Source organism: Strix aluco, chromosome 2, assembly GCF_031877795.1.
Source record: "Strix aluco isolate bStrAlu1 chromosome 2, bStrAlu1.hap1, whole genome shotgun sequence".
NCBI lineage: Eukaryota > Metazoa > Chordata > Aves > Strigiformes > Strigidae > Strix > Strix aluco.
Window position 1 is genome coordinate 105,747,358 of NC_133932.1, and position 14,264 is coordinate 105,761,621.

A 14,264-nucleotide genomic window follows, 5' to 3' on the forward strand; every position below is an offset into this window, starting at 1 on the left:
AGGTTTGCACCACGCAGAAGAGCTGGATGGGGAGACGCATCGCCTCGCTGCTGCCAGACACACCTCACCGCTTCCCTGAGCAAACCAGCGCCTCTCAGTAGGGCTAGGCAGGGGATGGGCAAAACTGTCCCGTGCTAAATTCAGGTCAAACCTTGAGTCTCTGCTGTTTTCATCTGGTTTGATTTTTTGTGGAAAGACCCTCATTTTATTATACCAGTAAAAGCACGTCAGATAACATTCATTATTCAATGTTACTTCTACAGGATTAAAGCATGGGTGCCTTTTGCTATTTCAGATTTTTTCTTATATTAACCTTTGTGTAGTTTATCCATTTCTCCTTGGCAATAAGGTCCAAGTAAGACAGAGGCAGACATTAGCAAGACATACCAGGAGCAAACTTTCTCAGGACCATTCCTTTGGGCAAAGCTTCACCCAAGTGCCTCCTTTTTTTTTAATAAATATGTCTTAGACACATTTTAATGTGTGGAAAAAACACACCTCTTAGCTTCTTAGGTTCCACTGGTTCTATTCATTTCTCACATAGAGCCATAATCCTTTCCAGTGGTAACTAGTTGGGATGTCACAAATAAAGGATAATACCTTCAGGTATAATCAGCTTACTTCTTAGCTATTATAGATCCTGTTCTCATGAAGAAATTACATGCACATACAGATATGTGCATTATTTAAGATGGAGCAGCAAGACTGCAGACGGATGGATCTTCTCGCTCAGGAAAGCAGGAATACTAATTATTGTTCTTCCTGTGTAGCCATCCAATGCTGAGGTGGAGAAAATGATGTCTGATCTTTCAGATATACTTTTAAAACACATTATTCAGCAGGGAGTTATTATCAGGATGTGTTTCTTACAGTCAAATGACCAACGCTGGATTTGGGTTGATGTTTTGACAGGCTGCAGTTGTCAGCCCTGCAGTCAGGTTATTACATTTAGATATTTCTGACCTTGTGCTAAAATTTCAAGAAGAAAGTGCACTTACATTTTTAATGCACATCCTGCTGACACACCACATTTCCTTGTGGGAGAAGCAGTACTTGAGAAGGGAAAAATAAGAGATAAGTAATTCCTCTTAGTTGGATAAACTAATTGATTTCATGTGCACAAGATTTAAAAAAAAAGAGGAAGTTATCATTGTATGGTGTTTATTATTTCAGTGTGTGGCAAAATGTCATTCTAAAAATAATATCAACCTACTATGGGAAGCCACATAATTTTTATTGGGATAATTGATAAATCAGACCTCTGTCTAATGTTTCTCTTCATAGAAAATTACAGCCTTGGAGAAGAACACATTATTGCAGAGAAAGTCAGAGTGAGCACTGAAGAGTTGACAGCCCTGGCTGGAGACAGAGGTTGCTTTTCATGGATAATGTAATGTTTTACCAGTGCTAAACTGATTTGAACCATATGACAGTCAGAGTAGCAACATCTATGGAGCTTAATCTGCTCTATGACCCAAAGAGTTGCAACAAGGTTGCCCTTTCACTGCTTTTATCATCAAAACCTGTAATATATTTAAAAACACAAACTTGGAGGAAGTCTCCAATGATCATGTGTTTTCCATCATCCCCCCCTCAAAAGAAGAAGGATCTGCCGCTCTGACACCAGATGAAGCCATTCCTGGGACCTGTTTTCTAGCACTGCCCGGGCAGAAAGCCCATTGTGACAGCAAGCGCTCGGAGCGGCTGGCCTGCAACCACTTCCGATAGCCTCGGTCATGGCTCCCGTCTTCCATTTCCTCCAAAAGGGAAGCCAGACATCTGTTTAGGAAGCTTTGAAAAAAGTCTTGTCAAGAATTTTAAAGAAGATGACCATGTGAGAGGGTGTGTGTGTGTGTCTCCAGGTTTTGGCCCATCTCCAGCTGGCTGATGGTATGGCGCTGGTTTTCTTCTTTGTTTCCAGGCTGCAAAATAACTATAAAAACAAAGACCCAGGTAATGTATTAATGGCTTGCTTAATTTCACTTTTTCTGTGTATTCCAGTACTCATGCAGCCCTGGAGATGTTTCACTGTGTAACTATAAATAAAGGAGTCTCTAACTGTAGAAGAGGACAGAAGAGCTGGTATGAGTTCACCAACAATAAATAACACTGCTATTTGACACCTACGGCTTGTAAAAAATAAAAAAGGAGATGTTTCAGTTGAAGGAGAATTCAGTGCTCTCTGAAATTTTCTCTGAGCACCTGAGAGCATGATAAAATGCAAACAAGGATTTCCAGGAACACCTGAGAAGATGGATACATGCTGCCTTGGATGCCAGAGGAAATTCCCACTCCTTCATGGCACTGGAAGCTGCGCAGTGGCATAAGAGCTGGATTTGTACTGCTTCTCCTGACCTCGGGATGGTCATCTGAAGGCCAGGCCTGCTTTTTAGAAACTCTTTTCTTAAAAAAGCAAGTCCCAAGAAAGGCATTAGGGAATAGTTTTTGCTTTGCTTCATTGCTTAGCTGAATTCTGGTTAATATTTTAAAAAATTAATCCTGAATCACTCAAAATTAATGTTGCGATTCAGATCTTCATAAGACAGCACAAATGTGGCATCTTGCTTTTGACCTGCCACTTTATAGGGAATGTACAAATTTACAAAACTAAACTAAATTTAATCTAGTTGAGGTCTTAGCTCTGTATGCAGCAGAACACATACGAGCATGCACACACCCTTTTGGTATCTGTGTTGCAAATGCACACTCCATTCTAAGTGACGCAAGAATCCACTAACATGATTATGGTAGGCACTACAGACAAATATCTTTTAATGATGCTTTTATTTCTTCTGCTTGCAAACGATCACTTCTCCTGGTGCTTTCATCAATTATTACTCATTTTCTGTCACTGAGTTGCGAGAAATCACCTGTCTTCTTTCAGAAGAAATCAGCAAAGAAGGATAGACAACCTAAATCCTGACTCTGGTGCTTCTACTGAGAGGGGTTGGGTAGCGGGGTTTGACATAGCCTACCATCCAGCTGTATTTTATGCCCTGCTGTCTTTATTGGTCATGAAATGTCCACGCAATGCCAAAGGACCCTCCTAAACACTTCGCTTGCTTTGCTGCGAGTTCTTTATTCTGCAGAGGACTGAATTAAGAGCAATGCTAGATAAACTACCCAGTCTTTCCCCAGACATACAACTAGCGGTTTTGGCTTCAGAGTCCACAAGAACAGCATGATGCCCTTGCCTTTTAATTAGCTTAAGCCAGTGGGACTGAAGATCTGAGCTCTTGGGCTGTACTGGAGAGACTGAGAGCTGAAGAGCTGAGGCAGAGCTGCTGCCACCCGCAGTAACCCCCCCCTCACCATCAAGTCCCCATCAGCCTGACAATGAATGTGTTTACTTCCCATCAGTGGGTGAAATCAGAGCCTTCAATGCAATTTCTGTCAACAATTACTTGATCACCCTATTTTTGTGCAGGTCTGATGATTGCAGCGTAGCCTCTCTGTCAAGGGACAGGTGAGAGGCTGGAAGGGATATTGCTTAAAAACAGAGTGCAACAGCTAGAAGTGGTGCATGTTTTGCAGAGCTTTTTTATTCACATGTTAAAAATTGTTTCACATTAAACAAGCTAGGCTAATAGATGTGGCAAATTAAATGCTAAGTCAAGCCTGCCTTGGCCCACTGCTGCAGCTGTTAATCTGATTTTTGAAGCCACCAGCTTGCTGGGCAGTATGAACAGTTTGCTGCTGGATGCTCTCATGGCTGGTGGTGCAATGTAAGCACAGCACTTGGAATACAATCCACCAGTGTCCCCACGCCAGATCCCATAACCTACTTCCTAGGCCTGCTGCCAGTGTTGTGCTATGAGTCACGAAGAGAAACAAACACAAGGAATGTCAAATTAAATAGGACGCAACGCTTTCACAGCATTGAAAAGCGGAGCAATTGTGCTGCAGCGTACAAACCTCCCTGGACTCCCGTTGGACTGCTTCTCATCTTGGTAATAAGAAACATCCCTTTAATTAGTTCCACCTAATGAAATTCATAAGCCAGGGAGTGGGAGTTTTGCTCCTGGGTAGAAACTGAAAACTTCTCTCCACTCGATCTTCCCATTTTCTGCAGTAGTCTTTAGCAAATTTTATCGAATCTCTGCATTAAACAGTAACAACTATTGTTCACCCAGAACACAAGTCCATTTATGAGCTGCAATATGACACATCTTGGAAACCCCAGACTGAAAGGCACTTTTAAGAAAAAAAAATTAGGACTGGCAAGAAAAAGTAGTTTCAAATTGTCAAGAGTAAACAATAGAGAAACTTCTACCTGATCTTTCCGGCTGCTGAGATCAGAGAGGTTCCTTTACCTTTCTGGGTTTGGGCAAAATAATTTACAAAATTTATTCCATATTTCCTTACAGTTAAGGGGCATCTATTACCTCTCCAGCTGAAGCTCTGGGTGCTTCATGCTCCTTGCATCAGGGACAAGTAAAGTAATTCTAGGAAGCCTCAGGATGTGCATTTGCTCCTATGGAAATATTGACCTATGAGGGTCTGTTTAAATCCATTTTGGTTATGTCTCTCAAGACAAAGCGATATCCATGGCAACAAACTATTTTACTGCAGAAGAGCAAGCACACCCATAAAGAGCGTGTAATCGTTCTGTTTATCGATGACTAAAAGCCTAAAAACACAAAGTTTGAGCTCTTAGGTGCAATACCAGTACTCTGCAGAATAACAGTGCCTTCTGTTGGGACGCTTCTGCAAATGTCTGTCGTAAAGGACAGTGAGGGAAATCAAAACCTTGCCCATTGTTTTCATTTCCAAACTCTTTTGCAAAGAAACATGGCTTGCTGTGCAGTTGCAGTTGCCCTTTGAGAAGGTAACAGATGAGAGTGAGAGGGAGCTGATTCTCAGCTACGTTTGAAGGCAGCAAAAGCACAAATCACCACTAAGACAAACTGCTAGGACAGTCAGGATTTTGGTATGAACTGTTCTCAGCACCTACTGGGGCCCCTCAGTGTATTTGTATGTTTTCCTCAAAGTGGCTGCTGACCGATGTGTTCATCCTGTTATGCCACATTGGGTCCCATAATTACAGAGCCTGATTTACAGGGTTAGTTATAGCTGCTATTACAGGAAGCTACAACACTGGATGCAGCTGCAGTGATGGGGGGAAGGAGGGAAGAAGATTGCACACAGCAACTCTTGCATGAACGCTTGCAGCACTGGGCATTGTTAACAGAGGGAAAGGAGGAGGAAGCCACAGCCCCCCTAGGGTCTTCCCAAGACTCCTTCCCACTTATAAAGTCATCTCTGATTTGGGCAGCAAGGAGTAATTTTCTAGTTTAGCACTCAGGGGTGAGTTTTTCAGAGCTTTCAGCAATGGCTCGAACCAGGTCTGTTCTCAGGACCTGCTAGAGAAATGTATTGGCACAGAGTACATCTTGCCTGTGGTGTCACTGGAGCTGAAGGCCTTCTTTGCAGGTTCAGTGCATTTTAACCCAGGAGTGTCTTATCTTGACCTGAATCCCCTTCCCCTCCAAAACTGTCTATCTGCTAGCATTTGCTCTGCTCTCCAACTTCTGTGCTCTGGTCTCCACCCCACTGAGATAAAAAGCTCCCACTAACATTGCTCAAGGCCTCCAAGACAATTTCCTGAGTTGTTGGGATCCTTCTACCTACAAACCAGACCCAGCACTTGCTTTTAGCCTTGAAGATCTGTGGAGGGTGGGTACAGAGTTGCCAGACAGGCAGACAGTCTGCAGTGGGAACACAAGAGAGACCCAAGGCTAAATTTTTCAAGCAGTGTTTTGGTGCCATGATCTGTTTAAATGCTACACAGTCACTTATAAATTATGTGATTGATTACAAATTACGTCAACATCACCCCACTGGACCTTCTTGCCTACAGTGGTACTGACCCGTCAGCTCCATTTCTGAGAACCCATAAATGCAAGAGCTATAAGGTCATCACCCTCACAGGTGAAAGAAGGGACCCTTGTTTTCAAAGCCAAAGTGGCTCTATTAGGAATTTGAGGTCAAGGTATTCAAAGGGGCACACACTGTCCCCTAAAGATATATCTAGGGTGATCACACTTCCTACAGAAAACATGAACTGGGAGATATTTGCTTTGTCAGGAAGAAAGACCTGGTCAGGAAGACCATGGTTTCTTTCATGGCTCTGGCTTCTTACACTGGGCCTTCCTGTCCCATAGAGGAGCAGGTCCTAATTCTGGAGGCCAAGGCTCATCCACTGAGGACAGCAAATTGCTTGAAGATTAATACTGAATTTAGCATCTCTAGTTGAGGTCAGGAGGTGATTTTAGGGATTAGACTCACCTGAATGAAAAACCCAGAGGCACTGCCTCCCCCACCCATGCACTTGCAAGTGCCCACAACAACTCCTCCCATATCTACCTCACCCCACCACCATCCAACTGAGAAACCCCACCTCCGTTACTGCAGGGGTTTCCATTTCAGCTGCAATAGAGGGTGGCCTCTCGCTCTGCAGCAGCAGTGATATATTACCCACCCAGGTACTGACCAGGCTCCGCGCATCAGCTTATCTGCCAAGGTCTACTCCCATGACCCTTTGTCCCCGTTAGCCTGCTGAATTTATGCTCCTTCTCTGATATATTGCTACACAAAGCTGGAGGCAACAATAAAGTTTTTTCTGGTGGTGCAGTTAAAACCACTAAGAAAAAAAAAAAACCAACCCATGAGCAAAACTGTCTCACTTTACTGAGATCAGGTGGGATGCAACCTTACTCTCTCTTTTGGAACATGCCAAATATCAGTTGATCCAAGTGGCTTCAGGTATAGCATTTTTAATACAAATTTGAAAGAGCTATAAGAAAACATCAATGCTATCTCAGGGGGATGCTGGCCTGAATTTAAAGAGACCTTCAAGAGACTGGAGATCAACTACACAGGTCAGAGTGAAAATCTCTACTTCAGTGATTCTCAGTGAAAAGACACAATGCTAGGCTTTTATTATGGTTAACCCTTTTGAGGCTTAGTGCTGGAGTTACGGATTTAGATGTGTATTTAGATACTGTCAATTGGCTGCTGGTATAAACAGCACCTTCTTCAGTCCAGAAACCAATGGCTGGTTGCCCATCTGTCTCTTGGGTCTTTTCTCCCAAGAAATTGTGTGTATTTATAAGTCAGCACCCTCTCATTTGCTTGCCCTTATTAGGGCAATGCATTACTAAAGCCATCTATCACTGGACTGGCTATGGAGACTGAACTGTCTCCTTCTCCTCCCTCCCCTCCTCTCTCACATCATGCCCCCCTTAGTAGTGGCCAAGATCCTGCTGAAGCAGACCAAATTTCAGGCTACTCAGCAATCCCAGCTCTCAGGGGAGCATGAGACACAGGCTGGAGAAGCCTTTTCTATCATTACTCCCTGGAGCCATTAACAGCCAAGAAGTGGTTTTGCTGAATCTCAGCTCCTCTCCAGTTACATCCCCATCACCCATGACCCTAAGCAGAAATCCCAGACTTATAAAATTAAACAGGCCATTCCCATGAGCCACCCTGGGACTCCATGCTTGGATGGGATCAGGGGAAAGAGCAGAGGCACATCTGCTCCTAGAGTGGCACAGAATAAGCAGTGTACAAATGCAGACTCCGAGAATCCCTGGCCCCAGTTTTCTCATAGCTGCAAGTCAAACCGGACACGGATGTAGCACAGTAACCTATTGAACCAGATCTCATTAGCTAACTACAGAGAAGTCTAGCAGACCATTAAAAATTAAGCTAAATATAGGCACACATCAAGAAACCGGTAATTCTAAAGCTCTGAGCCTAATTCATCAGGGAGCAGAAAAATCATAACACATGGGATCTTCTTCAGACAATGAAACTGCAGCTCTAGTGAGCCAGAAAGCTTTAACCAGATCTCCCCAGAACCACAGGGAGGAATGCTGTGCCTCTGCTCCGCTGCCAAAAAACCCAGCCTCCTGCATGCCTGGTTATTTTCCACGCTCAGACATGCGCAAGCTCACACGGCAACTCAGGGATGTGCTACCCTTTCCACCCTCCTGCAGCTCACTCCTGCTTTCAAGGCTCGCTCGGTAGCCCAGAAGATAGTAAAAGTTGTATTTCCCTTGAGACCAGGGTGTTGGTTGCAATCGATCACGAGCAGGACAGCTTTTAAACAGTCGGTGTCACTGGGACAACCTCCTGGTCCAACCCTGCAAATCTCCTGCTTTTGGCTTACACCTGGGTAGTAAGGACACCTGACTAACAGTGCTGGGTGTCAAGTACAAGGAAAACATCTTTTTGAGAGACAGGTGTTGCACAGTGGTCTAAGCATGAGGTTAGCAGCAAGAGCTACAAACCTCCCCACCTACAGCCTTCACATTTTACCAGGCTCTGACAGAGGCAGAATGAATGAAGTAGACCAAGGAAAGACCCTACCAGATATAAAGCAAGACCTTCACAGTGGTCCCGTGAGGTTAGTTTGTGCAAAGACTTTTGGATCACAAGTAATCTTCTGGTTCAAACTTCCAACATTATGTGAAACACAGTCCTTTGATAAGGTCTGAATTACTCTAGGAAACTTGAAAGCCCTCAAAGAACTTGTGCTCGGTGACATTTGTGTGAAGCGCTTTTCGTGAGTTTGCTCTGCTCTCCCTCGTCACCGCGCAACAGTCAATTAAAAAGTGCTGCTCTCTTTGTAGCCTTAGCTGCAGTACGAGGTTTATTGTCCTATTTATCACTGTTGAACTGCCTCAGGCTGAATTATTTATAGTGCTGGAGAAGATGAATTAAGTGGTAAATTCAAAGTGGGTCACAGGGATGTCGCCTTGGCCTTTCGACCCTGACATGTCAGTGGGCTGATGTCTTGGCCTCCTTGTCTTAACAGGATTGATCCGCACTTGCACCAAAAGCTTGAGCTGCCTGTACTCAGCCAGTGCTCCTTCTCCCCTTGGGCCAGAGGGTTAGGAAGCAGGTACTTGCACCCTGCATTATCCTCCACAGGTGACTTGCCCCACCTTTTTATCTGTGCATACTCTGGTATTTCAATTAAGGAGATCATTACAGCACCCTCGGCAAGAAACTCCACTACAAAGACACATTTCTAGCATGTGGCAGTGCACGCCAGTACATCACACTGCCAGTGGCACGCTGCTGAGTGAGCCAAAACGCCCCAAAAATTCAGAAAGCAGCTCACCAGCCTGAGATTTTTAGTTTTTAGCATAGGAGCATAACAGCTAATCAGGGTTTTTTTAAAAGGAAATCCTGCGTGCATTTCCGTTCCTAAATCCCAGTTGAATCTTGTAATCCTCCACCAAGAACAGCCTGTGCTCCACACCACCTCTAATTTCAATGACAATAATGATTCTGTTGTTTCCAAAAGAAAAGAATCACTTTTCACATTACTACTTTTCTTACGCCACATCTGACTGTGAAGCAGAGGCTCCAGCAAGATACTTCCACTGGGGGTTCCTCAGATACTTTTTATGCCAGAAGGTGGGGAGCCCTCCAACAGACAAAAGGGATGGAGTACCTGCCTGGCATGGCCCTGGAACCACAAATAAGAGGACATTAATCGCATAAATATTGGAAATTTATGTAATTTTACCAATACCTATGTTCACATGTAATGCCCAAGCATTTTTTAAATCCACTTCAAAAATACATACATACATAAAGTGAAGCACTGCTCCCTGCACCTGACCCTGTTCCTTGGAAAGAACCAGATATGTTGATTCTGGTCATCTGGGGGTTTCCTCAGAGGGTGTCACAGGAACTCAGACACCAGCTATGAGCTCCCATGTGTGGATGGAGGTCCTGGGATAACAGACACCAGGTTCTCAGAAAGGCTGATCTAAAACTGAGATGGAAAACATGCTCCTGGCCATGAAACCAAAGGGCAGTAAAAAAGGCATCTTCTTCCTGTGTTAATGGTATTCTCTCTCCATGGTGCAAGGGCAGACAAACTTCATTATCTCTTGTGAGAAAATCTGTATCAACAGTAGCACCTAATAGTGCAAAAGACAAAATTCAGAATGAATTGGCTTTAATAGAAAGGTTGAGAAACAGTCTCCATTTTTAGAAAGCTGCAATAACATTTTGTCGCTATATGATGCAATCACCTACCCTCCAACGTTGCCTGGTACAATACTGACATCTTGCCCTCAAAAGTCAAAATATCTTGGCTAAGAGACCAAATGAAAATAAGAGAGGGTTTAGATTTAAGTACAGCAGGATGAAGAGTTTTAGCAACAGCAAACTTGCTGAGAAATGTGGTTTAAATAATCCCACTGCTATTTTCAAATTCAGGTTGAATTTACTTAATAGCTCCAGCAAATGAGAGAGCATGGACCAGACTCCCCAGCCCAGGCACAGGAGGAGGAAGCAGACAGCTTTAATTAGCAGGCAAGTCAGAGAAAGCACTTGCTCAGGAGGGAATCGTCCCAAGGATGTGGACCCCCACAGCTCCCTGCCCAGGAATACTCCAAGCATCACATTGCCTCTCTCCAGCATCCTCTAGCTTTTTTTTTTTTTTTTTTCTATTCTATTTTGCAAAGGTCCAGCTTTCCATGTGTGAGATGCAGCTCCTCAGCAAAGCAGCCTGGTTCTTCCTCCGCTGGGAGGGAAGCACTTCGGGCCAAGTGGAGTCCCAAGGAGGCAGGAGATGGGGCCAGCCAACCCCAAACACCCCAAGGGCGCTGCTCCAAGCACCCTTCTCTTGGGAGCCTGGGGTTGGGGGTCATCATCTCCCATGCTGAAGAGAATCTACTCTGGTTTCCTCATTTCTGTTAAAACAGAAATTAAGTGCTTTTGTCCCAAGTGATAAAAAAGTTTTCACCAATCTAAAACCAACGTCCCAAAGATGTTACACTCTGGTCAGACATGAGAAAGAAATCTCCTCTGAAATTATTATGAACCAGTGTACTTTGGGATGATTCAGGCTATCTCTGGAACTGAAAAAAAAGAAATCCTGCTTGCCCAGATCCATTCGTAAATCAATCCACTGGGATATCTAGTTATTTTGGCCCAATCGTTTGCTGAGGATGCAGAGTTTAAAAGGCACTGAGGTCTGAACAGACACCCGCTGGTCACAAGAGCAGCGGATCAGCACAGACAAATACTGATGGTGGCAATTTCCTCTCAGTCTCCCCAAAGCCAAGGCTACACTTCCACTATTCAGGCAGACCACCCCATATTTAGACAGTAAAGTGGTGAGACTGGAGTGGTGGAAGCAGGTTCAACAACTTGGTACCTCGCTTGCTGTGACAAACAGAAAATTAATTTGCTGTTTTCCTCCAAGTACATATTGCATTTATCCCAATTGCTTATCTCATTTCCCACAACAGGTACCCAGATCAGTGTCTTCATGATGACATCAGTTAACCTGAAAGAAAATGTTCAGCTGAAATCTGTACTGGATTTCCCCTCACCCAAAACAACAACTGCTCCTGTGATCACTTAGGGGCTTCAGTGCATCAGATATTCCTCAATGCAATCCTTTATTTTACTGAGCTGGTACTGGTTTTATACAAAAGCCCATGCTCGCAGAGTCTGTACAGCTTCCTTTACATAAAGATGGAAAAATTATACCATGCCCAGAAAGCTGTCTTACTAAAGAAGAGCCACTGCCTGAAGGGTATATTTAGGAATCAGAGGACAATTTAGGAAGAGAGGCACACAGCATAAGCCAGAAGAATAATGAAAACTAGGGAGAGCAGGAATTTCTTTTAGGTATTGAGCCCTCACAGAGAGCATCAATGAATACCCAGACTGACAGAACTTTTTCACCCCACCAAGTAACAGCAAAATTCAACACTTAGGCAGCATTTTTCATTCATCTGTCTCAAATTGCATTGCAAGAAGAGTTAAAGCACTGGATTTAGCATCCCTCACTGCAAACTGATGCACGGAGCTGAAGTTCAATGCTGCGCAAAGGCAGAAACTAGAAGCAAATGTAGGCCATGGAGTTGTGTCCATTGTCATGGTCCCTGAGTTTGGACCCTGGTACCTGCTCTTCAACCCTTAGAGCAGCCTGTCAGCCTTGTGCAGGCAGCCTGCAGGGTTTGCCTGCCCTGTCATTCCAAAACAGCTGTCCTACATCAAGAAGTCATCTTGAGCAACACATCCACTTCAGCCCATGGACTCCCAATGCTGCTGAGGCCAGGGAGCACCAGGATCATCCAGCCCAACCTCTCGCTCACAGCAAGGTCAGCCACAGCAGGCTGCTCAGGGCTGTGTCCTGTCGGGTTCTGAATATCCCCAAGAATGGAGATGCCACAACCTCCCTAGGCAACCTGTGCCAGTGTTTGACCCACTCCCCCCACCCCCAGTAAAAAGGTTTCTTCCTGTATTTAAAAGAAATTTCCTGTATTTTGGTTAGTGTCCCTTGCCTCAAGTCCTGTCCCTGGGCACTACTGAGAAAAGGCTAGCTCAGCCTTCTTTACTTTCCCCCATCAGGTATCTACCCACATGGATAAGGTCCCCCTGAGCCTTCTCTTCCCAGGCTCTCTCAGCCTCTCCTCATATCAAAGATGCTCCAGTCCCTGCATCATCTTCGTGGCCCTGCACTGGACTTGCTCCAGTATGTCTATCTCTCCTGTACTGGGGAGCTCAGCACTGGACCCAGCACTCCAGATGCATCTCACCAGTGCCAAATAGAGAAAAAGAACCACTTCCTTCAACCTACTGGTGACCTACCACAGCCCTTTGGGCCTGGCACTTCAGGTAGTGTTCAATCCACCTCACCATCCACTGACCTAGCCACCCCATACTTCACCAATAAACATTTTATAGGAGACAATGTCAAAGGTCTTGCTCAAGCTACAATAAGCAACATCCACTGCCTTCCCCTCAGCCACCAAGCAAGTAATCTCATTGTAGAAGACCACCCAGCTGATCAAGCATTTCTCCTTCATAAATCCATGCCAACTAAACCTAAACACCTTCTTGTCCTTATTATGTCTGGAAATAGTTTCCAGGCTCATCTGTTCCACCACCTTACCTGGGATCAACGCGAAGCTGACAAGCCTGTAGGTCCCCAGATCCTCCTGAAGTGGTATTTGCTTTCCTTCCAGTCCTCAGGAACTTTTCTCAATTGTCTTGTGCTTTTAAAGAGATTCAAGAGTGGCCTCATGATGACATCAGTCCATAGTATGCCAGATTGTCACATCTAGATAGCTTGGGGAATGCAATATTCCAGCCCAGACTTCTGCCTTTGACAGAACAACCTGCCCAAAGAGTTTGTATTTGTATCTTAACACTTTAAACATCTAAGATCTGCTAGGACAGTATGACTGTTGTTCCCGAATAACGACTGCACCACATGACTTGGATTAGCAGTTACAGGAACAAGAGGAAGCAGAGGGACACCCAGTTGAAAGGTGCTGACAGAGGATCAGAGCGCTGACAGCAGGGACAGCATCTCCCTTCAGAGCAGGGCTAATCGAACCACCCCACCTCTGTGCTCTCAATGCAAGGATTGCAACATCAACATGTAAAATCAGCTGCAAAAGCCCTCACTGACCAAGCAGTCACACCAATTAGAAGCACACACCGCTTGTTTCCCTTACCCTCATCTCAGGAGCAGCTGTAGCATAAGTAGGAGTGCTGTTAGCATAAGTGACTTTGTTCACATCAAAGCCTAGATTGCCTAAGCTGCACCAGCACAACTGAATAAAGTCTGATTTTTTTTTTCCTCTCTTATTGCAGCTCAGTAGGTGAGATGTATTTAAAACAAACAAAAAACCACCAAAGCCCAAGGGTACTGAATTTAAACTAGACACCCACAATTACATTTTCAGTAGCTCAGTTATAAAAGAAGTTAAAAATAAAATTTCAGAAGTGTGAAGGTTGTCACTGGAATATTTTTATCTAAAGTGAGTCACAAAGCCTGAGAAGTAGGATTTTTTCTTCCTAATAACATTGCAAAAAAAAAAACATTTAAAAAAAATTCAGCACAAAACCACCACCCCATACCAAAACAATGAGAAAGTTGAGAGCTACACAAAGCTTAATCAAGATACTGGTTCCTGCAGCATGTCAGAAGCAACAAGTTCTTCTTACACAGGCACAGAGAGGCATCTTATTAGAAAGGAGTAAACAAAACTGACCGCCCTTAATCCAGAGCAGGAAAGTTGCAGGGACTGGAAAAGCCTATAGGAATTTGACAGTACCAGAAAAGGTCATTATGGCAGCTTTCCTATCCAAGGGCTGAATCCAAAGTACTAAGAAAGCACATTCTTGAATAGCAGGAAGGGGTACATGAAGTCTGAACATGGCCTGCAAGAACAGGAAAAGAAAAGTGAGGGAGAGGAAGGGACAGAGACCTTCCA